The following is a 23,395-nucleotide window of genomic DNA, read 5'->3' on the forward strand; positions in this document are numbered from 1 at the left end:
TGACCCCATTTTGGAAACTAGACCCCCAAATGAACTTATCTAGATGTGTGGTGAGCACTTTGAACCCCTACGTGCTTCACACAAGTTTATAACGCAGAGCCGTGAAAATAATAAATACGTTTTCTTTCCTCCCAAAAAAATTTTTAGCCCTGATTTTTTTATTTTCCCAAGGGTAACAGGAGAAATTTGACCCCAAGAGTTGTTGTCCAGTTTCTCCTGAGTACGGTGATACCCCATATGTTGGGGTAAACCACTGTTTGGGCACATGCCGGAGCTCGGAAGTGAAGTAGTGACGTTTTGAAATGCAGACTTTGATGGAATGCTCTGCGGGCGTCACGTTGCGTTTGCAGAGCCCCTGATGTGCCTAAACAGTAGAAACTCCCCACAAGTGACCCCATTTTGGAAACTAAACCCCCAAGGGAACTTATCTAGATGTGTGGTGAGCACTTTGAACCCCCAAGTGCTTCACAGAAGTTTATAACGCAGAGCCGTGAAAATAAAAAATCATTTTTCTTTCCTCAAAAATAATTTTTTAGCCCGCAATTTTTTATTTTCCCAAGGGTTACAGGAGAAATTGGACCCCAAAAGTTGTTGATCAGTTTCTCCTGAGTACGCTGGTACCCCATATGTGGGGGTAAAGCACTGTTTGGGCACATGTCGGGGCTCGGAAGGGAGAGAGCACCATTTTACTTTTTCAACGCAAGATTGTCTGGAATCAATGGTGGCGCCGTGTCGCGTTTGGAGACCCCCTGATGTGCCTAAAAAGTGGAAACCCCTCAATTCTAACTCCAACACTAACCCCAACACACCCCTAACTCTAATCCCAACCCTAACCACAACCGTAACCCCAACACACCCCTAACCCTAGTCTTACCCCTAATTCCAACCCTAAGGCTATGTGCTCATGTTGCAGATTTGTGTGGATTTTTCCGCAGTTTTTGAAAAATCTGCAGGTAAAACGCACTGCGCTTTAGCTGCGGATTTACCGCAGATTTCCAGTGTTTTTTGTGTGGATTTCACTTGCGGATTCCTATTATGGAGCAGGTGTAAAACGCTGCGGAATTGCACAAAGAATTGACATGCTGCGGAAAATACAACGCAGCGTTTCCGCGCTGTATTTTCCGCACCATGGGCACAGCGGATTTGGTTTTCCATAGGTTTACGTGGTACTGTAAATGTGATGGAAAACTGATACGAATCCGCAGCGACCAATCCGCTGCGGATCCGCAGCCAAATCCGCACCGTGTGCACATAGCCTAATTCTAACCCTAATTCCAACCCTAACCCTAATTCTAACCCTAATTCTAACCCTAATTCTAACCCTAGCCCTAAGTGCAACCCTAGCCCTAAGTGCAACCCTAGCCCTAAGTGCAACCCTAAGTGCAACCCTAAGTGCAACCCTAGCCCTAAGTGCAACCCTAAGTGCAACCCTAGCCCTAAGTGCAACCCTAAGTGCAACCCTAGCCCTAAGTGCAACCCTAAGTGCAACCCTAAGTGCAACCCTAAGTGCAACCCTAGCCCTAAGTGCAACCCTAAGTGCACCCCTAAGTGCAACCCTAAGTGCAACCCTAGCCCTAAGTGCAACCCTAAGTGCAACCCTAAGTGCAACCCTAGCCCTAAGTGCAACCCTAAGTGCAACCCTAAGTGCAACCCTAAGTGCAACCCTAGCCCTAAGTGCAACCCTAAGTGCAACCCTAAGTGCAACCCTAGCCCTAAGTGCAACCCTAAGTGCAACCCTAAGTGCAACCCTAAGTGCAACCCTAGCCCTAAGTGCAACCCTAAGTGCAACCCTAAGTGCAACCCTAGCCCTAAGTGCAACCCTAAGTGCAACCCTAAGTGCAACCCTAAGTGCACCCCTAAGTGCAACCCTAAGTGCAACCCTAGCCCTAAGTGCAACCCTAAGTGCAACCCTAAGTGCAACCCTAGCCCTAAGTGCAACCCTAAGTGCAACCCTAGCCCTAAGTGCAACCCTAAGTGCAACCCTACCCCTAACCCTACCCCTAACCCTAACCCTAATGGAAAAACAAAAATAATTATATTTTCTGTATTTTATTATTGTCCCTACCTATGGGGGTGATAAAGGGGGTGATTTATTTACTATTTTTTTTATTTTGATCGCTGTGATAGAACTTATCACAGCGATCAAAATGTGCAGGAACGAATCTGCCGGCTGGCAGATTCGGCGGGCGCACTGCGCATGCGCCCGCCATTTTCCAAGATGGCGGCGCCCATGAAGCAGACGGCCGGAGACCGGGAGGGACATCGGAGCTAAGTAAGTATGGGGGGGTGGGACCGGAACACGGGGGGGGGGATCGGAGGACCTGGGGAGCGGACAGGAGGACCGGGGGAGCCGACAGGAGGGAGGAGGGGAGCGGAACGGAGATCGGGGCAAAAAGGACGACTGGGGAGGCGATCGGTGGGGTGGGGGGGGGGCAGATCGGGGTCTCCAGCCATGGCAGATGCTATTGCAGCATCGGCCATGGCTGGATTGTAATATTTCACCATTTTCATAGGTGAAATATTACAAATCGCTCTGATTGGCAGTTTCACTTTCAACAGCCAATCAGAGCGATCATAGCCACGGGGGGGTGAAGCCACCCCCCCTGGGCTGAAGTACAACTCCCCCTCTCCCTGCAGATCGGGTGAAATAGGAGTTAACCCCTTCACCCGATCTGCAGGAACGCGATCATTCTGTGACACAGCATATGCGTCACAGGTCGGATTGGCACCGACTTTCATGACGCATACGCTGTGTCACAGGTCGGGAAGGGGTTAAGCAAGGCCGGATTCCCAGATTCCAGGGAAAATGCCCAATCCTGAGGATCGCCACGCAGCAGGGAGATGACAATTTTGACCTGCTGAATGGAATCACCAGAGGATCGAGGTCTCAGAGCAAAAAACAGTTTACAGTTGTTTTTAAAATTCAAAAATTTGGACCTGTCCCCAAAAAACAAATCAGGAGTAGGAATCTTAGGCTCTAAAACTGGAGTCTGAACAATATAATCAGAAATAACCTGTACCCTAGCAGCAAGCTGGTCTACACGAAAAGCCAATCCCTGAACATCCATGCTAGCACAAGGCTCCTCAGCCACCCAGAGAAAAAGAGGAAAGAAAAGACAAAGCAGGCTACAGAAAAAAAAATGGCTCTTTCTTCCCTTCTTCTGAGATGCATTTAACTCATTGTTGGCCAGTTGTACTGTTATGATCCGGTGACCTTGGAGCCGCATGAGACTTTCTCAGGAGTAGGTGGAACCTGTACTGACCGCAAACCCTAAACTGTCACCGCAACTAGAAGTAGCCGTGGGGTGTACCTAACACATCCTAGACACCTCGACACAGCCGGAGGACTAAATACCCCTATAGATGGAAATGGGAATTCTATCTTGCGTCAGAGCAGAACCCCAAAGGATAGGCAGCCCCCCACAAATATTGACTGTGAGTATTAGAGGAAAGACACACGCAGGCAGAAATCAGGATTTAGCAAAAGAGGCCACGCTAGCTAAATAGGAAAGGATAGGACAGAATACTAAGCGGTCAGTATTAAAACCCTAAAAATATCCACAGCACATAATACAAAAATTCCACCATCTAACTAAAGACATGGAATGTATATCTGCATCTCCTGAGAATCCAACTTGACTGAAATATCCAAACACAGTCAAAGCTGGACAAGAAAAAACATTGAATAGTACTGAATTGTAAAGCACACAGCATGTGTGCTGCAGAAACAAAACCAGACACTTATCTTAGCTGATTTGGCAGCAGGGCAGGAGGAACCAGACAGAGATGCAGAACCTCCAAGAACAATGGAAAACTGGCAAGGGTTAATGAATCCTGTACACCTAAATATCCCAGTCAGAGCTGCAATCAGCAGGGACACCTGCCCAGGATTGCACCCCAGGGACAACTGCATTACTATCAACAACCACCGGAGGGAACCCAAGAGCAGAATTCACAACACATCACTACTCAATTCCCTAGTGTTTGGTTCCATTTCCCTTATCCCTTTGTGTTGCACTTAGTCTGTCCTACACTGTGCGTGACACAGGGTTTCTCATGACACATTAGTCTCCTTTGCTGCAGTTCACCCACAATGGCAGCACTGTTCACTGACACCTCCTACTTGATCTCGAACTTGTCCCTATCTTCTTAATTTCATGAAGTTGTCTCTTTCCCTAATACTAAGCCCCTTCCTCTATGGGCCAGTTCCGAACATTAACTCTATCCTTCCCTTAATGTCACTTAACTAACTACAGTCACTATCCTATCCTACCTTTCTTATGTCTTAAGTCCTAACCTATGTCTTACCCTATGCTATCTTATACTGTACACTACCAGTCCGGAGGAGTGGACGTAGAGAAGGAGGTGGGAACCTACCTCTTGGACAAGACACTTTGTCCCCAGCTGCGCTTTCAACAATATTTTTCTCTGAAAACCATACATGTTTGTAATGCAGGAGCTGTTCTGAGACTCATGCTACCTAAGGTTCAGGTGTTCAGGTTTAGGTAGCATGAATCATGTGGCAGGTTTTTTATAACTCCTTCGCCCCGAAGCTTGATTTCACCTTCCTGACCAGGCCAACTTTTACCATTCTAACCAGTGTCACTTTGTGTGGGTAACAACTATGGAACACTTCAACAAATTCCAGTGATTGTGTGATTGTTATTTTTCATGACACAATGCATTTTATGTTAGTGCTAAATTTAGGTAAAAAATGTTTGCGTTTATTTGTGAAAATATTGGAATTTTGGCCAAGATTTTGAAAATGTTTCAATTTTTAAACCTTCAATTTTTATATCTTTAATTCGGTTAGTCATGCTGCACAAAATAATTTATAAATAACATTTCTCACATGTCTACTATACATCAGCATAATTTTTGAAACATAATTTATTTTTTAGGAAGCTAGAAGGGTTAAAATGTTATCAACTATTTCTCATTTTTCAACAAAATTTACAAAACTGTCTTTTTAAGAACCTCATCACATTTGAAGTGTCTTTGAGGGGTTTGTATAACAGAATATACCCAAAAGTGATACCATTTTAAAAACCATATTCAAGAAATGTATTAACCCTTTAATTAAGTGCTTAACGGAAATTAAAGTAATTTAGAAGGAAAAAATAAAAATTTAACTTTTTCCCCACAAAATATTTGCTTTAGTATAGCGATACCCCACATGTGGTGGAAAACTACTGTTTGGGCGCACGGCACGGCTCAGGAGGGAAGGAGCACCATTTAACTTTTGGAGCGCAAAATTGGCTGAAATAGATAATGGACACCATGTTGCATTTGCAGAGCCCCTGATGTGTCTAAATAGTGGAAATCCCCCACAACTGAAGCTTTTATTGGGAACATTTTACATAACATTTGGGATCAAATTTATCCTTTGCTGTACACTGAGCATTTACATGGGGGGCTTCATCTACATCTGTAAATGACATGATTCAAATAAAATCCCTGAGGGATCTATTCACTATAATGAGGCAGCAGAGTTACTCTGGAATCTGTGTGACCTCTGTTCAGTGGTGTCCTCTTTTTCAGACGTGCACAAAACTGTGGTTGACCTTGATTTTATGCACGCTTAGAAAGATGGACACCGCCGAATCATAGGCCAGACTGCATCCACAGTGTCTACACCTGCCTCATTTTAAGAAATTTTGCACCACGGGTTCTGTCTGAATGACGTATTTCAGAGATTTACACAGAAACCTCAGTGTAAGCGCTCAGCATAAGCATAGGATAAATGTGTGCCGAGCCTAACTGTGATCTTTGGGAGGCAAAACTAACAAATCAACAGCAGGTCAAGAATTGTTTTTTTGTTTGTTTTTTTGCGTGCGGAATAAGTGATTAGATGACTTTATTGTTCAGGTCAGTGCAATTACTGTGTTACCAGATTTATATAGTTTTTTCTGGTTGGCTGCAGTCAAACACTAAGAGACACATTTTTTTGCAAAACAAAGTTTTCGCATCTCCATATTTTGAGAGCTATAATTTTTCTGTATTTATGCTGACAATGTCACGTGAGGGCTTGTTTTCTACATTCATCTTTTTGATTGAGTTTTATTCCACTTTTTGTTCGGCAGTAGGCTGAAAAAGCATAATTTGTTGCTACTTTTTTTTTGTTCACTGAAGGGGTTAACTAGTGAAATAGTTTTATAGGTCAGGTCATTCCGGAACTCGGCGATACCAAATATGTGTACTTTATTTGTTCATTTTTATTTTTACATAAATTTATGCATTTATTACATTAATATATTTTAGAATCATAGAATGGTAAAGTTGGAAGGGACCTCCTAGGTCATCTGGTCCAACCCTCTGCTCAAAGCAGGATTCACTAAATCATCTTTCTTTATTTTTCTTTATTTTGTGATTTTTTTTTTCTTAATATTTTTACAATTTTTTAAACTTTTTTTTCTTTTTTACCTAGTTTCAGGATGGGACATTAACTTTCCCTGCCTTGATCACTGATGTAATACTCTGCAATGCTTTTGCATTGCAGGGCATTAGCTCAGTGCATTGCAGACAGGTAGGAGGCGTGTCAGCTTATCCTGTGAGCAGGAGCTTACACGCCACCATATCTGAGTGCACCTGCGGTCATCTTTCAGCCTGGAGACCATCAGCACAATGCGATTCCAGTCACGTTGTGCCAATCTGAGCTGAAATGCTCCCTCTGCTATGCTGATAGTTGTCATTGTCACCGATTGTGGGCATTGCAGCTCTCATACAGTGCTGTCCAGAGATGGGCAAACCCAAACAGCAAAGTTTGGTGTCTGTATCGAACACCTACTGTTCGGGCACCACAGGAATCCATGTTTCTGTTCGAGTTTGGCCCCCTGAACACTGGGTGTTTCTTGTGCTATCATGTGCATAACAACACTGTAAACACTGCTTCTGATAGGTGATAAAATCATTATTGCCAGTCAGACAGCCACGGTTCCCACACTGTCAAATGACAGTGTGAGACCGCAGCTGTGATCAGAGGTAAAAAGTTTTTCCTCCGGTCACTGGCGTCGGCTGATGGGACTAGTGCTCCCATCAGCCTACGCCTTCTGCCGCTAATAACAGTGAGAGCAGGCGGCAGCTGACGAGAGTATTCATCAGCTGCTGCCTGCATTATGAATAAATAATAAAAAAAAAAGGTTTGGGTTCCCCTGTACTTTTGATAACCAGTCAGGCAAAACAGACAGCTGGGGGCTGCAACCCTCAGCTGTCAGCTTCAGCATGTTTGGTTATCAAGAATAGAGGGTCCCCACCCCCCTTGACAATCAGCCTTGCTAAAGCAGACAGCTGGGGGCTGGAATTCTCAGGCTGGTAAGGGGCCATGGATATTGGCCCGCCCTAAAAATAGCAGCCCGCAGCTGCCCAGAAAAGGCACTTTACCCAGCTCTTCCCACTTGTCTTGTAGCAGTGGCAAGTGTAGGTTCATATTTGTGGGGTTGATGTCACGTTTGTATTGTCTGGTGAAAACAAGCACATGGCTTAGTAATGGAGAAGCGTCAATAAGAAACTTATCCATTACTAATCTTATAGTTGTATTGTAAATAAACACAGCCAGAATAAAGTCTTTTATGTGAAATAAAAACAAAACGCACTTTTTCATTTTTATTTAAAAATAACAAACACAGTTATACTCCCCTAACGCCCATTCCATTGACTCCCTCGTCTCCTGTAATAAAACAAAAATAAAAAGACAACCATATCCCTCACCTTTTCATCGTTCTGTCCCACGCCATAATCCATGTCTGGGGAAAAACAGTTTTCAACCTGGACGGTGAATTTATTTACCATACATCTATAGGATTAATAATGGATAGGCATCTTGTTGACCCCTCTTCATTACTAATCTGTGGGCTTGATGTCACCAGACAATACAAAGGTGACATCAACCCCACAAATATGAACCAAACTTGCCACCGCTACATGGTAAGTGGGAAGAGCTGGGCAAAGACTGGGGGGCAATATCCATGGCCCCTTACCAGCCTGAGAATACTAACCCCCAGCTGTCTGCTTTAGCTTGGCTGGTTGTCAAAAACAGGGGAGACACCACGCCATTTTTTTAATTACTTATTTAAATAATTTTAAAATATAGCATGGGAACCCCTGTATTATTAATAACCAGCCTTGATAACCCTAACAGCTGAGGGTTGCAGCCCCCAGCTTTGAGTTTTGCCTGGCTGGGTATCAAACAGTCAGGGGAACCCACCCCATTTTTTTTAAATTATTTATTTAGAGTGGAATCACTGGCTGATGAGTACTCCCATCAGCCGATGCCTGCTCTCGCTGTTAGTGGCAGCAGCAGGCGTAGGCTGATGGGAGCAGTACTCCCATCAGCCTACGCCAGTGACTGGAGGAAAACTTTTTACCTCCGATCATAGCTGCGGACTCACGCTGTCATTTGATCAGAAGCAGTGTTTGCTGCAGTGTCATACAAGTGAATTGGGTCTGGGTACTGTTTTGGTACCCGAACTTTTTTTTAACTGTATGGCCAAACCCGCTGGACCCGAAAATCCACGAGTTCGCCCATCTCTAGTGCTGATTGCACTCAGAGTGAACCCATGCGATCGTCACACCATACATGCACGGTAGTTTGCAGGAACAAGCCTCCCGCAGCGCCGTACATGTAAGGTGGATGTCGTGAAGGGGCTAAATGTTAAAGTATATTCTGCTTTTTGTGACTAGGAAATATATAGCAATTCTCAGAATGTGCTTGTTTAACGAATATACAAAGAGTAAAAGGACTTGAATATGGCATATAACTTGCTGATTTTTCCAGAACATGTGAAAGGGGTATTAAATATCCTTATTCACATATATTGAATAAGCAATTGCAGATTCTGTCAGGATATAGGTACAGATTATGTCAGGATATAGGTGCAGAATCTGAGCTGTGATAAATTGTGATTAGTGATGAGTGAATGTGCTCGGATAAGGTGTTATAAGTAACCAAGTGTCTTCAGTGTGATCGAAAAATGGTCCATACACCTTCATGTCTCGTGGCTATTCGACAGCTGCAACACATGCAGGGATTGCCTAATAAACAGGTAATCCTTGCATGTGTTACGGCTGTCGAACAGCCGTGAGACATGCAGACGTGGGGATTCGAACATATTTTTCAAGCACGCCGAAGATACTCAGTTACCACACGAGCGCCTAATCCGAGCACTTTCTCTCATCACTAATTGTTATGTATTTGTCAGTATTAGGGCTGTGTGTGGTCTAGCGTCTGGCACACTGGTAATCATGGGATTCGTCACGTTCACTGTCTGTATTGTATACACATCGCTCATTTAGCATTGGCAATGAAAAGATAGAGAAGACACATGCGGCATAAAAGTCCCTGTGAATTGTCTTTTTTGTGTGCAGGCGGCTTAACCCTGCACTGTATGTGTATTACAGCATAGATATGAATGCTAAGGCTACAGGATTGCACATATATATGTATGCTGATAACAATAAAAATAATAGTAAATTTAATTGATGGAATCCATTTAAGCCCTCCCTACATTGTGTTGCCGATATATATATATATATATATATATATATATATATATATTGCCGTATATATATATATATATATATATATATATATATATATATATATATATATATATATACTGTATGATATAATTGCATGATAAGTGCATATAGTTTTTGATATTACTCTCTGTGGGAAATAATCCAGATATTTTATATGAGAAAAATCAATACTTAAAGATGAACATATAAAATGCTACAAATGGATGTATGACCATTATCAGTACCTGATGGGTTGATATAATTGGTAACTGTGCAAACAATGCATTCATTGTATTGATATATTTTTATTAAGCTCTGCTGAAAAGCATGCTAATAATTGGTCAGTGCTGGTCAATATACTATGCTGACACAAAATCAAACCCAAGTCCTGCACATTATTGACAGCCACAAGTATTTCTCATCTCATCATTGTGGCAGCTGAAACGCAGAGGGAGGGTAACGGCTGGGCTCTGCCATGCACATCTCATTGCAGAAACGACTATGAGACGTGACATTTGTCATCCTTATATGAATTGCTTTGACTGCATATCCAGTGGTCTCTCCTAAATGACTGGATCCCCAAAGAGATGAAAAAAATGCTGCAGTGTTTGAGAGAATATATGGGAATGGGACAGTTATTAGGAATACAAGTGTACTGAATGCAGACAGGAGAGCTGTCCATAGTGCTGAATTTACAGAGGAAAAGGGATGTCTTTGTTTTGTACTGTCTGTGCTTTTTTTCTACAATAGTACATGCAAAAATACATAAATGGATGATTTGCAACCTGTATTGTTATACGGAAATCAAAAGTTGAACATATTCCTATAAAAACTGAAATATGTAACTTGACGTGTTTACCTGCATGATCTCTAGTGAAATGAGCTGGCGCTACTGCACATTTTCTCCAATGCTGTGTGATAGATCTATAAATATCATTCAGCTGTAACCTCTTGTTACACAACGCACCTTCAAGCCCCTCTGAAAATCCTCATCCACAGCTCCCAAGCTTCTTCATAGTTCCCATCCCCCAACAGCTCTATCTTATAAAGCTTCCCCTCCCCAGCGGCTGGAGGTAGTTCAGTATTGCTCTTTAACCCATTGGTTACCGATGGGATAGCTACAGCTGTGGTTCTCACATTGTCATGCTTAGCTTTCACACATCTGTGCTTGACGTTTCCACCCTGATCATTTTTTCATAGTAAGATGTATCAATGTACCTTGTATCCGTAGCGTTATTGTAAGGAAATGAATCTCTGGATAGGAGCTAACAGCTGTGAGTCAGCTCCAAGGGGAAGTCACAATGACAAATGTGATTAAGACTCTGTGAACTTGGGGCTGGGGTGCAAGATTGAAGAAGAATATAGCAAATTAAGCAATCTCATATCCTTTTTATATATTGGATTGAAGATTTCAATAGGAATTAAGTTTTGCACCTATTTTTATAGACCCAAGCATACAGCAGCACACTATGTGCACCAACCTATATGCAAATATTAAATAAGTGAAATGTAAACATTATTGCCAAAAAGGATATACTGGTAGAATTGAGGTACTCTGTGCACAGATTGGCCAATTTTTGTGTTCCCATCAGGCACAGCAAGGCGCACCTTTTTTTAATGGCACCCTAATCTGTTTTTATCTGACATACCTCTCCTTGGCCAAAAAGCCTATAAATTTAAAGGACAGGTACAGCCTTATGGTATATGCACACGACATCTTTAAGACACTAGTGGATCCATCCAGTATGTCAAAGCAAAAATGCTTCATGAAAACACCCGTGGTCTTTTCCAAAGGCGTCTTTCCCTGCATCACTTCAGTTGTTTGAGTGGCCGTCTTTTTGTGGTATTTTAAACAATAAATAGTGAGCGGCTTCCAAACAGATGAATGATTGTTACAACTTTTAGTTTATTCGTAGCTTTCGAAGCTTAAAGCAGTTCAAAGAAGCTCTGAAAGATGGAACATGTGCAAAAAAAAGTCATTTTGACATTGCTGTGAATTATGTTCATACTTTAAAACATTCTTTTATTGCTTTTTCAGGTGGAAACCGCATGAAAAAATGTTGTGTGTTCATACCCTTAGACGGATGGGAGCGGTGCTCAGCCAATTATGGTGGCAGTCACTGTAACGGAGGCCAAGGGGGTAGTCGTGGCTAATGGTGGGTGCTCTGTCACACCCTGGCCCTCCGTCATATAAACACATTGTCCCTTCTGTGGTGCTGTTGATGGTCCACTTGCTTGTACATCAGGGTCCATCTCGATCTGCTGGGGCTCCTTTCCTTTAAGCACCACGTAATGACAGGCAGAGTCCAAATTCAGTTTCAACAAAACAACTTTACTCAGTTCGTCCAGTTCAGTCACAGAAACAGCACAAGGTTCCTTGCAGAACATCAACATTCCATTCCCTGTACTGTCCCTCACCTCTCCAGGAATATTGCAGGGTCGTACCATCGCCTTCGGTGCCACAGCTTCACGACTGGCCAGACTAACTTGCTTCAGGAGTTCCCCGTCTGTTTCACCCCAGACATTTAGGGGAGTTCCTACAAAATTAGCTGCTACCATTTTGATGCTGCTCTGTATTCCTCTTCCACCATGTGACTGTCAGCCCATAAGCCCTGGACAACTGGGCTCTTCCACTTGAACATTGCAGGACTCAACTGCCCTGTCTGGGCTCCCAGCCCCTACTGCCTGAACCCAAGAAGCTCCCCAAACTATTCTAAGTTGGCCCCTCCTAACTAACTAGATCCTATTGGTCTATCTAATTCCTATTGTGCCCCCTATTGGGCTAAAACTATGTCCCACACTTTCCCTACATATACACACAATACAGGAATATATCTATACATTACACATTATAATACCATTATAAGACACATGAGGTATATCGGCTTCTATAGGAACATAGGGAAACATGGGCAGGGAGAGTGGGGCACAGACTAGCCCTCATGCACCCCTCACAGTCACCACCTCCAATAGTCTACTAGAAAGAAACCAAAACTGACCAGGACTTCTTAGGAGAATAAAGCAAATGTGAACATGTGCAAATTGCTATGCTATATAGTTTGTTTCTTTGTTGAATATATTTTTAATTTAAAACTTCAAAATATTCACACATATAGACCTTGAGGACTACAATTACAGAACCTATGTATAAATAAAAGTGCCATGTAGACAAACGTTGAGTATAAAGTACTAATTGTTATCTAGCATTTTTTTTTATTTCAATTTCAGCTTTTTTTGCTTAAAGGGAGTCTGTCACCCCCAAATTCACCTATAAGCTGTGACCACCGGCATCAGGGGCTTATCTACAGCATTCCGAAATGCTGTAGATAAGCCCCCGATGTACCCTGAAAGATAAGAAAAATGAGTTAGGGCAAATCAGTATGCTTGTGCAGGAGCCGCGACAGGAAGCAAAGAAGAGGACGTCATCGTATGAAGATGGGAGGCTCTGGACTCGCACCGCGAAGCCTATCTGACCCAAACCAAACCGGGACTGCCCCTGGGTTAGTATAATCTAACTCGTTTTTCTTCAGAGTCCATCGGGGGCTTTTGTACAGCATTACGGAATTCTATAGATAAGCCCCTGATAACGGTGGCCTTAGCTTATAGGTGAATTTTGGGGTAACAGATTCCCTTTAACACTGTACGTGCTAAAAAAATAATCTCTGGTTACGTTCTGGAAACCATCAACAAGCTGCTTTCACTGTAGATATTTAATTGTTATTTTGCTGCTGTTTTAGTAAAAACTAAGCATTGGCCTTTTAGTACCCATAAGGATAAAGCTTTCTTTAAATACAATTTATTTAAAATATGGTAAAAAAAAATAATTTTATGCTTTTATTACCCCAACTCTTTGCTACTTAATATTATATCTTATCAGAGAAATCTGCTTCTTTCTCTGCCAGGACTGATCAGTCATTATCAAACTTCAATTCTGAGGTAAAATCTGTATTCAGTGAAGACTTTCCCATTTCTGAGATAGGAGATGGCGGCTGCTACTGATGAGATCATATGTAGGAGGAGGGAGGAGCTCTGTCTCTAGCTCCTCCCTCATCCCATCTACATAGAATCTCATCAGTAGCAGTCGGGAGGAGGGAGGAGCTCCATCTCTAGCCCCTCCCTCATCCCGTCCACATAGAATTGTATCCATAGCAACTGCAATCTCCTATCTCAGTAATGGGAAAGTCTCCACAGAATACAGATTTTATGAAGATCGATATGCCAAATCATTGGGTCCAGAAAATAAAAATGTGATTTTGAGTAGTGCTAATCCCTTCTTGGATTAACAAACCAACTGATCATTTCACCCCACAGACGAGCATTTTACTTGTTTGTCAGGTGATCGGCAGCGTATTTAAACTGCACATTTATTGTGAAACGTGAATTCCTGGGTGTACTCGTTCACGATAATCTTCCAATGGACTTTTGGGCCAAATAGAGTGGCCATAGTGCAGTTTGCAAATTACTTTGAGAACAATTACTTGATTGTGCGGTGGAACAACTGATTTTCTTACAAAATCAGAATGATTGCTGGTTAATCAATCACAAAACCACATCAGTCATGAGCCACAACCTGACATCTCTGTAGGACCTTACCCTTAATCATTTTTCTTAGCTGTTTAATATCAGATGTGAAAAAAAACGGTACTGTCAGATACTCGAATAATCAGAGACAGAATAATCAGTGGTTGTACTAAGAAATTGGTATTTAGGAAACATATGCTAGCAACAGTCTTTTCCCAGCTTTATGGCCGGCCTCAATATATTGAAGCAGAAAACCAATATAGGAGAACAGGTAAATACAGATGTTAACACAGAGTTCAGCTTTAAGGCAACAAGCTACTGTGCAGTACCTTATCTTTTAATATTAAGAGTATATTAAATATTTTTTTCAAGATTTAACTAACCTATGAAGAAAGGTTTAGCACTTCCCATGTCATCAATTTTCAGCACATTAACTATCACATAACCTCACACATTTTATTGATTACACAAGTCAGCGAAGACATCATTACCCGATGAAAGTATGAAGGCTCCCTCACACGAGCTTATAACTTGGACAAGGGCTCTCCGAAGTTTTATTGGATAACTCTAGGACCAATGTTATACTGTGGGACAGTGCAGATCTGCTATTTTTTTCTCATGCCGATTCAGCATGATAAAAAGCTGTGAGTGGCTCCGCAAATCGGAGCACGCTGACCCATTTAAGTCTATAGGTGCATGTAAAACATCAACTGCACTCGGAAATAATCTGATTGCCGTCCGATTTACGCTGACAAAGTGAATAGAGAAGATAGAGAAATGAAGTTCATGCAAAAGAATTGGATCACAGTAAACTGATACTCGACTCAAACTCTGATCAGACTTTGATCCAAGTGTCATTTACATATTTGATCCGATTCTCTCGCATAAGAGAATCAATACTTGTGTCACCCTGGCTTAAGGCTACAACTGAGATCCCTATCTGTAACAGACCTTACTATCCAATGAGTCCTGTTGTCTTGTACTCTGCTTTGTAGAGTCATTTATTTGAAATTTAATAAGAAAAATAACATATGTTTCCTTCCTTCCTTCATCACCTTTATTCTGATAGAGTTTGGAATAATAGAGTAAGATTCTTTTCAAACCAGACATACAAACAGTCCGAGATGTGCCTTATCGGACAAACAAATCTTAAAGGCTAATTGATGAACACAAATCATGAAAGGCATATGAATTATCATAGTCACGTCTGTCTGATAATGTTTTAGATACTAATCAGACACAATTCAGGAGACTAAGATCAAGAACACAAGGGAATGTGTTTAATGCAGTATTCCATCACCTATAAGAGAGTCATATGATCAGCTAGAAGACATTGTCATCTAGGTGGCTGTGCAAAAATAAGTACATCTTTAATAGAAGTATAACAAAGGTCAATTTGATGGTGTGGTACCTTAGCAATTATTGTTGTGTGTTACAAGTACTTCCAAATTAGGGTTGATGCTTCTCAAAGTAAGAAAATAGTAATAAAATAACTCTGGTCCCACAGTGCACAGAGGCCTGACTGTGCACTGGGTCCTCTCCTCTCTGTCTGTAATTCCAAAGCCCCTCCACCTGCATCCGGTCTTTGGATGATATGCCTACTCTGAAATCTCAGAAGTTGCCTGTCATTCAAAGACTGGAGGCAGGCGGAGGGGCTTTGGAATCACAGACAGAGAGGAGAGGACCTAGTGCACACTCCGGCCTCTGTGCACCAAAATCTAATTAGCAGAAAACTTCATATGGTGAATAAAGAAGAATTCACCAAAGGTATCAATTTAATCTGTGTTACAGCACCATTACAGCCACATCTTTACATTACAAAATCATGCTGAGAGGTTCTCTTTAAAGACAATAAATTACACCAATGGCAGATCTAGAATAATGTATATTTTGCCTCTGAATTTCATACATGTGTTTTGTGGATTTAAGTCCCTTGTGTCCAATGATTTAGTAAACCATATGCCATAAAATCACAAAAGCTTTATCGGTACAATATTAAAAAAATGGTTACAAGTAAAAAAGGTAAATATGGGGACAACAAATGCAAAAAACAGCCATAAAAAGAGTACAGAAGGTCAAGGTAGTGTGCCATTCATAGGTTACGTGAAAATAATCACCGCGCTAAAGAATATGGGACTGGGTTGAGGGCTGAATATATGGGCACTGATGTGGCTGTTAATATACAGTACAGACCAAAAGTTTGGACACACCTTCTCATTTAAAGATTTTTCTGTATTTTCATGACTATGAAAATTGTAAATTCACACTGAAGGCATCAAAACTATGAATTAACACATGCGGAATTATATACTTAACAAAAAAGTGTGAAACAATTGAAAATATGTCTTATATTCTAGGTTCTTCAAAGTAGCCACCTTTTGCTTTGATGACTGCTTTGCACACTCTTGGCATTCTCTTGATGAGCTTCAAGAGGTAGTCACCGGAAATGGTTTTCACTTCACAGGTGTGCCCTGTCAGGTTTAAGAAGTGTGATTTCTTGCCTTATAAATGGGGTTGGGACCATCAGTTATGTTGAGCAGAAGTCTGGTGGATACACAGCTGCTAGTACTACTGAATAGACTGTTAGAATTTGTATTATGGCAAGAAAAAAGCAGCTAAGTAAAGAAAAACGAGTGGCCATCATTACTTTAAGAAATGAAGGTCAGTCAGTCCGAAAAATTGGGAAAACTTTGAAAGTGTCCCCAAGTGCAGTTGCAAAAACCATCAAGCGCTACAAAGAATCTGGCTCACATGAGGACCGCCCCAGGAAAGGAAGACCAAGAGTCACCTCTGCCTCTGAGGATAAGTTTATCCGAGTCACCAGCCTCAGAAATCGCAGGTTAACAGCAGCTCAGATTAGAGACTAGGTCAATGCCACACAGAGGTCTAGCAGCAGACACATCTCTACAACAACTGTTAAGAGGAGACTTTGTGCAGCAGGCCTTCATGGTAAAATAGCTGCTAGGAAACCACTGCTAAGGACAGGCAACAAGCAGAAGAGACTTGTTAGGGCTAAAGAACACAAGGAATGGACGTTAGACCAGTGGAAATCTGTGCTTTGGTTTGATGAGTCCAAATTTGAGATCTTTGGTTCCAACCATCGTGTCTTTGTGCGATGCAGAAAAGGTGAACGGATGGACTCTACATGCCTGGTTCCCACCGTGAAGCATGGAGGAGGTGTAATGGTGTGGGGGTGCTTTGCTGGTGACACTGTTGGGGATTTATTCAAAATTGAAGGTATACTGAACGAGCATGGCTACTACAGCATCTTGCAGCGGCATGCTATTCCATCTGGTTTGCGTTTAGTTGGACCATCATTTATTTTTCAACAGGACAATGACCCCAAACACACCTCCAGGCTGTGTAAGGGCTATTTGATCTATTTGATCAAGAAGGAGAGTGATGGGGTGCTACGCCAGATGACTTAGTCTCCACAGTCACCAGACCTGAACCCAATCGAGATGGTTTGGGGTGAGCTGGACCGCAGAGTGAAGGCAAAAGGGCCAACAAGTGCTAAGCATCTCTGGGAACTCCTTCAAGATTGTTGGAAGACCATTTCCGGTGACTTCCTCTTGAAGCTCATCAAGAGAATGCCAAGAATGTGCAAAGCAGTCATCAAAGCAAAAGGTGGCTACTTTGAAGAATCTAGACTATAAGACATATTCTCTGTTGTTTCACACTTTTTTGTTAAGTATATAATTCCACATGTGTTAACTCATAGTTTTGATGCCTTCAGTGTGAATTTACAATTTTCATAGTCATGAAAATGCAGAAAAATCTTTAAATGAGAAGGTGAGTCCAAACTTTTGGTCTGCACTGTACCTGGTTCAATAAATTAATATTGGTATACAGGAGTTGGTGATATAGTGTGCCGCAAATTCAAAGACCCAAAAACTGCAGCTGAGCAGAAGTTATACTGTAAAATCCCTATCTGCTCTGTCGATATAGAGCGAAAGGGAAAGAGAGAAGTATCTATGTTAATAAAAGACTTACTTGTCTTGTCGGTGGTGGTATAGTGTGTCAGAGTAGCAGAAGAAAGATCCATCCCAAGAAGGAGTTTCAGCACTGCTCAGGGCTGTAGTGCATAGCAGACCCCTGGTGCAGGACAGTACAGGACGCAGTTGGTTCCAGGAGGTGATGCGGGAGCATCCTCCCCTCAAGATGATCCTCCTGGCTGACCACAGAGAACCGCCGGCTTCAGAATGCTGCCACCAATGTAATGAGCACCATATAAATACACTGCAAAAGAGCTATTAAACACTCACACTCCCTTGGAAAAATCTTAACGTGAAATGCGCGTCGGGGTGCCGTGGCCATTTAAAGGTACAGTGCCTACATTCCAGCAACACTGGGGGTTTTCTTCCTTCAGCTTCTTATAATTTCCCTTGTATTTATTTCTTTTTCCCAGTGGGATATTGCTGCACATATTGCATTTATGCATCTGTACATTTTACTTATGGCATCCTGCTCTTGGGGATAGGGGATTAGCTGGTTCTTGATCCTTTAAAAATGAGATGCATATCATGGGTGTAATGTCCTTCCTGAACTAACTCTAATGGCCTAGACACATACAGTTAGGTCCATATATATTTGGACAGAGACAACCTTTTTCTAATTTTGGTTATAGACATTACCACAATGAATTTTAAACAAAACAATTCAAATGCAGTTGAAGTTCAGACTTTCAGCTTTCATTTGAGGGTATCCACATTAAAATTGGATGAAGGGTTTAGGAGTTTCAGCTCCTTAACATGTGCCACCCTGTTTTTAAAGGGACCAAAAGTAATTGAACAATTGACTCCAAGGCTATTTCATGGACAGGTGTGGGCAATCCCTTCATTATGTCATTCTGAATTAAGCAGATAAAAGGCCTGGAGTTGATTTGAGGTGTGGTGCTTGCATTTGGAAGGTTTTGCTGTGAAGTAAACATGCGGTCAAAGGAGCTCTCCATGCAGGTGAAACAAGCCATCCTTAAGCTGCGAAAACAGAAAAAAAAACATCTGAAAAATTGCTACAATATTAGGAGTGGCAAAATCTACAGTTTGGTACATCCTGAGAAAGAAAGAAAGCACTGGTGAACTCATCAATGCAAAAAGACCTGGGTGCCCACGGAAGACAACAGCGGTGGATGATCGCAGAATAATCTCCATGGTGAAGAGAAACCTCTTCACAACAGCCAACCAAGTGAACAGCACTCTCCAGGAGGTCGGCGTATCAATATCCAAATCTACCATAAAGAGAAGACTGCATGAAAGTAAATACAGAGGGTTCACTGCACGGTGCAAGCCACTCATAAGCATCAAGAATAAAAAGGCTAGACTGGACTTTGCTAAAAAACATCTAAAAAAGCCAGCACAGTTCTGGAAGAACATTCTTTGGACAGATGAAACCAAGATCAACCTCTACCAGAATGATGGAAAGAGAAAAGTATGGCGAAGGCGTGGTACAGCTCATGATCCAAAGCATACCACATCATCTGTAAAACACGGCGGAGGCAGTGTGATGGCTTGGGCATGCATGGCTGCCAGTGGCACTGGGTCACTAGTGTTTATTGATGATGTGACACAGGACAGAAGCAGCCGAATGAATTCTGAGGTATTCAGAGCCACACTGTGTGCTCAGATCCAGCCAAATGCAGCCAAACTGGTTGGTTGTCGTTTCATACTACAGATGGACAATGACCCAAAACATAAAGCCAAAGCAACCCTGGAGTTTATTAAAGCAAAGAAGTGGAATATTCTTGAATGGCCAAGTCAGTCACCTGATCTGAACCCAATTGAGCATGCATTTCACTTGTTATAGACTAAACTTCAGACAGAAAGGCCCATAAACAAACAGCAACTGAAAACCACTGCAGTGAAGGCCTGGCAGAGCATCAAAAAGGAGGAAACACAGCGTCTGGTGATGTCCATGAGTTCAAGACTTCAGGCAGTCATTGCCAACAAAGGATTTTCAACCAAGTACTAGAAATGAACATTTTATTTACAATTATTTAATCTGTCCAATTACTTTTGGTCCCTTTAAAAACAGGGTGGCACATATTAAGGAGCTGAAACTCCTAAACCCTTCATCCAATTTTAATGTGGATACCCTCAAATGAAAGCTGAAAGTCTGAACTTCAACTGCATCTGAATCGTTTTGTTTAAAATTTATTGTGGTAATGTCTAGAACCAAAATTAGAATAATGTTGTCTCTGTCCAAATATATATGGACCTAACTGTATCACATTGTGATTTTGGAAGCCTTTTTTTGCTCCACATTTTTATTTAAACATTTACCCCCTTTTTGACCTTTGAGTAGCTTTGGTTTTTTTAAGGATTCATTACATTTTTTTGCATTTGTTGTCCCCATATTTCTTTTTTTTACTTGTAACCATTTTCTAATATTGTATCAATAAAGCTTTTGCGATTTTATGGCATATAGCTTCTCATTCTTTATTTTGATCCATGAATTTATGGAAGTGCCACTGATCTAGGCATACAATACTTTTTGAGGTTTATTGATTTAGTAAACCAGTCTCTGGTATTTATTGGATTTAATACACAGTGTTCCTCAAAAATTATCACATCATTAATAGTTGGGAAATTAAATTTCTATGTCTAGGCATATTATCTGCAGAAGCAAAGACCAGATGGGAGCACATGACCTGTGATGCCATTGAGTATAGTGCTAAAAAGACAGGTTGTGTCATGCCAAGAAAACTGTTTTCATGCTGTATAAACAATAGTCCCAAATTTCATCATTCACACATACAAAAATCTGTCTACACTCAAGCTCCACTTCTAATTAAAATGTCTTAATTAAAGAAAGCAAGGTTATCTTACATCATCAGTCGCCATATTTCTTGGGAATTGATTATCCTCCTTTCATTCTTTCTTTATTAGCTGTGTTTTTATGTAAATCTGGACTGATTGTGAATGCTACATCGTGATCTGCAGCCTTGTATGAAAAAACACTGTTTTGGCTCGATAAAGAAAAAAGACAAACACATAACTTTAATTCTCAGCATGTGACATGTACTCAGGATTCTGCTTTGTATATATTCTTCAGTCCTCATATTGGAAAAGCATGATTTATTTTATTGGAATCCTTTATATATTCAGCGCACAGCATAAATGAGTACACCCCATGGAACAGTAAGATTGTAATCACTATCTCACTGAACAAAAGAACAAGTTCCCATATTTTGACCAGACTCCGTTTCATAGATCATTTATTTAACCCATACCATGAAAGTAAAGGTAATAATATAACTTTAATTACAAAATGTTCAGTTTTACTCACATTAGTTGATGCAAAAATGAATACACCTCACGTCAAAAACTACTACTACATCTAGTATTTTGCACGAGCTCCTTGACTTTTATGGACAGCACCAAGTCTTCTAGTCATGGAAAGTTGGCAACATATTGCAACATCTATCTTTTTTCCATTCTTCAAAATTTACCTCTTTTAGAGCCTGAATATTGGATGTAGAGTGATACTCAACTTGTCTCTTCAAAATTCCTCATATGCGTTTCGGTCGGATTCAGCTCAGGAGATATATTTGGCCATTTTTCATGTTCACCCTGTTCTTCTTCAAAAATGCAATAGTTGTGTGTTTTGGATTATTATCATGTTGGAAAAGTGCACATCTACCAAGGGCACATAGTAATGATAGCAACTAGTGATGAGCGAGTGTGCTTGTTACTCGAGATTTCCAAGCATGCTCGGGTGTTCTCCGGGTATCTTGGGCGTGCTCGCGTTTTATGTTTGTGTTCCCGCAGCTGCATGATTTGCAACACAAACATAAAACACGAGCACGCCAAGAGCATGCTCGGAAATCTTGAGTAACGCGCACACTCGCTCATCACTAGTAGCAACTTCTCTTTCAATAAAGAGAAGTGCATATGTGAATTCATGATACCAGCAATAAATCAATGAAATATAGCACCCACATAAGGATGCTTCCACTACCATATTTCACTATAGGCACCATGCATTTTTCCAAATTCATTTTTCTAAATGCATGGTACCTACAGAGAAACATGGTGGTGGCAGTGTCTTTATGCGGACCTGCACGAGTTTTGTAGGTGTCAGGGAATGACATTGTGAGCTGAAAATGATAAGTAAGTTTCTATCAATAGTTAAATGCATCACCAAAAGAAATTATTACAACAAGCATTAGATATGTGAACATTCACTGTATAACTACAATGTCCTATTAATAAGTGTGAATAAACACAATTTAAAAATGTTATCCAGTAATAAAACATAATTTTATTAATATATCATGATAGAAATAATTAAAAATACATACAGAGGGGAAAAGCATACAAAAAGGAAATTTCACAGTGAAACATATAAAGAGTGGGTATAATAAAATTTCAATGCTAATTTCCCTAAGCAAAATTATAGATCTGTATAGAGATATAGCAACTAGAACAATAAATATACATATAAAAAAAGGAAGATCCAAGTGGATTTGTATGTTATAAAAATGAAAGAATCTCAGTAAATATAAAATAATAGACTTACCATAAGCAGGGAATAGCACAAATTAGAAACACGCTAGGACTCAACATTTTTGGGAGTCTTGAGGTGTTTCCACTCTGTGTTATTCCCTGCTTATGATAAATCTGTTTTTTTTTATATTTACTGAGGTTCTTTCAGATTTAGAGCATACAAATCCATTTGGATCTCCCTTTTTCTTTATGAATATTTATTGACCTAGTTGCTATATCTCTATACAGATCTATAATTTCGCTTAGGGAATTTATTAACATTGTAATTTTATTATACCCACACTCCATACGTTTCACTGTGAAATACCCTTTGTGTATAGTCTTTTCCCCTCTGTATGTATTTTAAATAATTTTTATGATGATGTATTTTCAGAATTCTATTTTTTATTGTATCAGTAGTTGATGCTTTTTAGCAGTTCATTTTTCTCAGTGGCTGCTCCTTGCCTACTATTTGGCTCAGCTCAATTAAGTTATTTTTGAAACTACAACTTTCAAACAATTCCTACACACCTCCTGCCTCATGATGGGTTAAGGATGCTGCTCTGTCCTGCCTCCTGCAGCTCCGACACTACAGGGAGAGATGATTTCACTTATATCAAAGATAGAAAGGTACGGAATGCTAAATCATTAGTAAGAAAAAGACGGTCATTAAGTAATTGATGCATATATGCTAGTCAAATGAACCTGAGTGGGGATGAACCTTGAAAGTCACTATAATGTCTTTGCTTCTATCTAAAGATGCAATTCTTATAAGTATCAAAACCCTACCTTTTCATGTTAAAAGAACTCCTCAGTATTGTAAAAGCATAAATAGAATTACGGTATATAACTATTGACCTCGCTATAACTCCTGA

General features: G+C 40.9%; 1 protein-coding gene across 1 annotated transcript in view; it reads left to right on the forward strand.

The window, feature by feature from the left end:
* Positions 1 to 23,395, forward strand: part of HCN4 (hyperpolarization activated cyclic nucleotide gated potassium channel 4) — a 433,381-nt gene that overhangs the window by 265,166 nt on the left and 144,820 nt on the right. The gene's annotated exons all lie outside the window — the stretch shown is intronic.

Source organism: Ranitomeya variabilis, chromosome 5, assembly GCF_051348905.1.
Source record: "Ranitomeya variabilis isolate aRanVar5 chromosome 5, aRanVar5.hap1, whole genome shotgun sequence".
NCBI lineage: Eukaryota > Metazoa > Chordata > Amphibia > Anura > Dendrobatidae > Ranitomeya > Ranitomeya variabilis.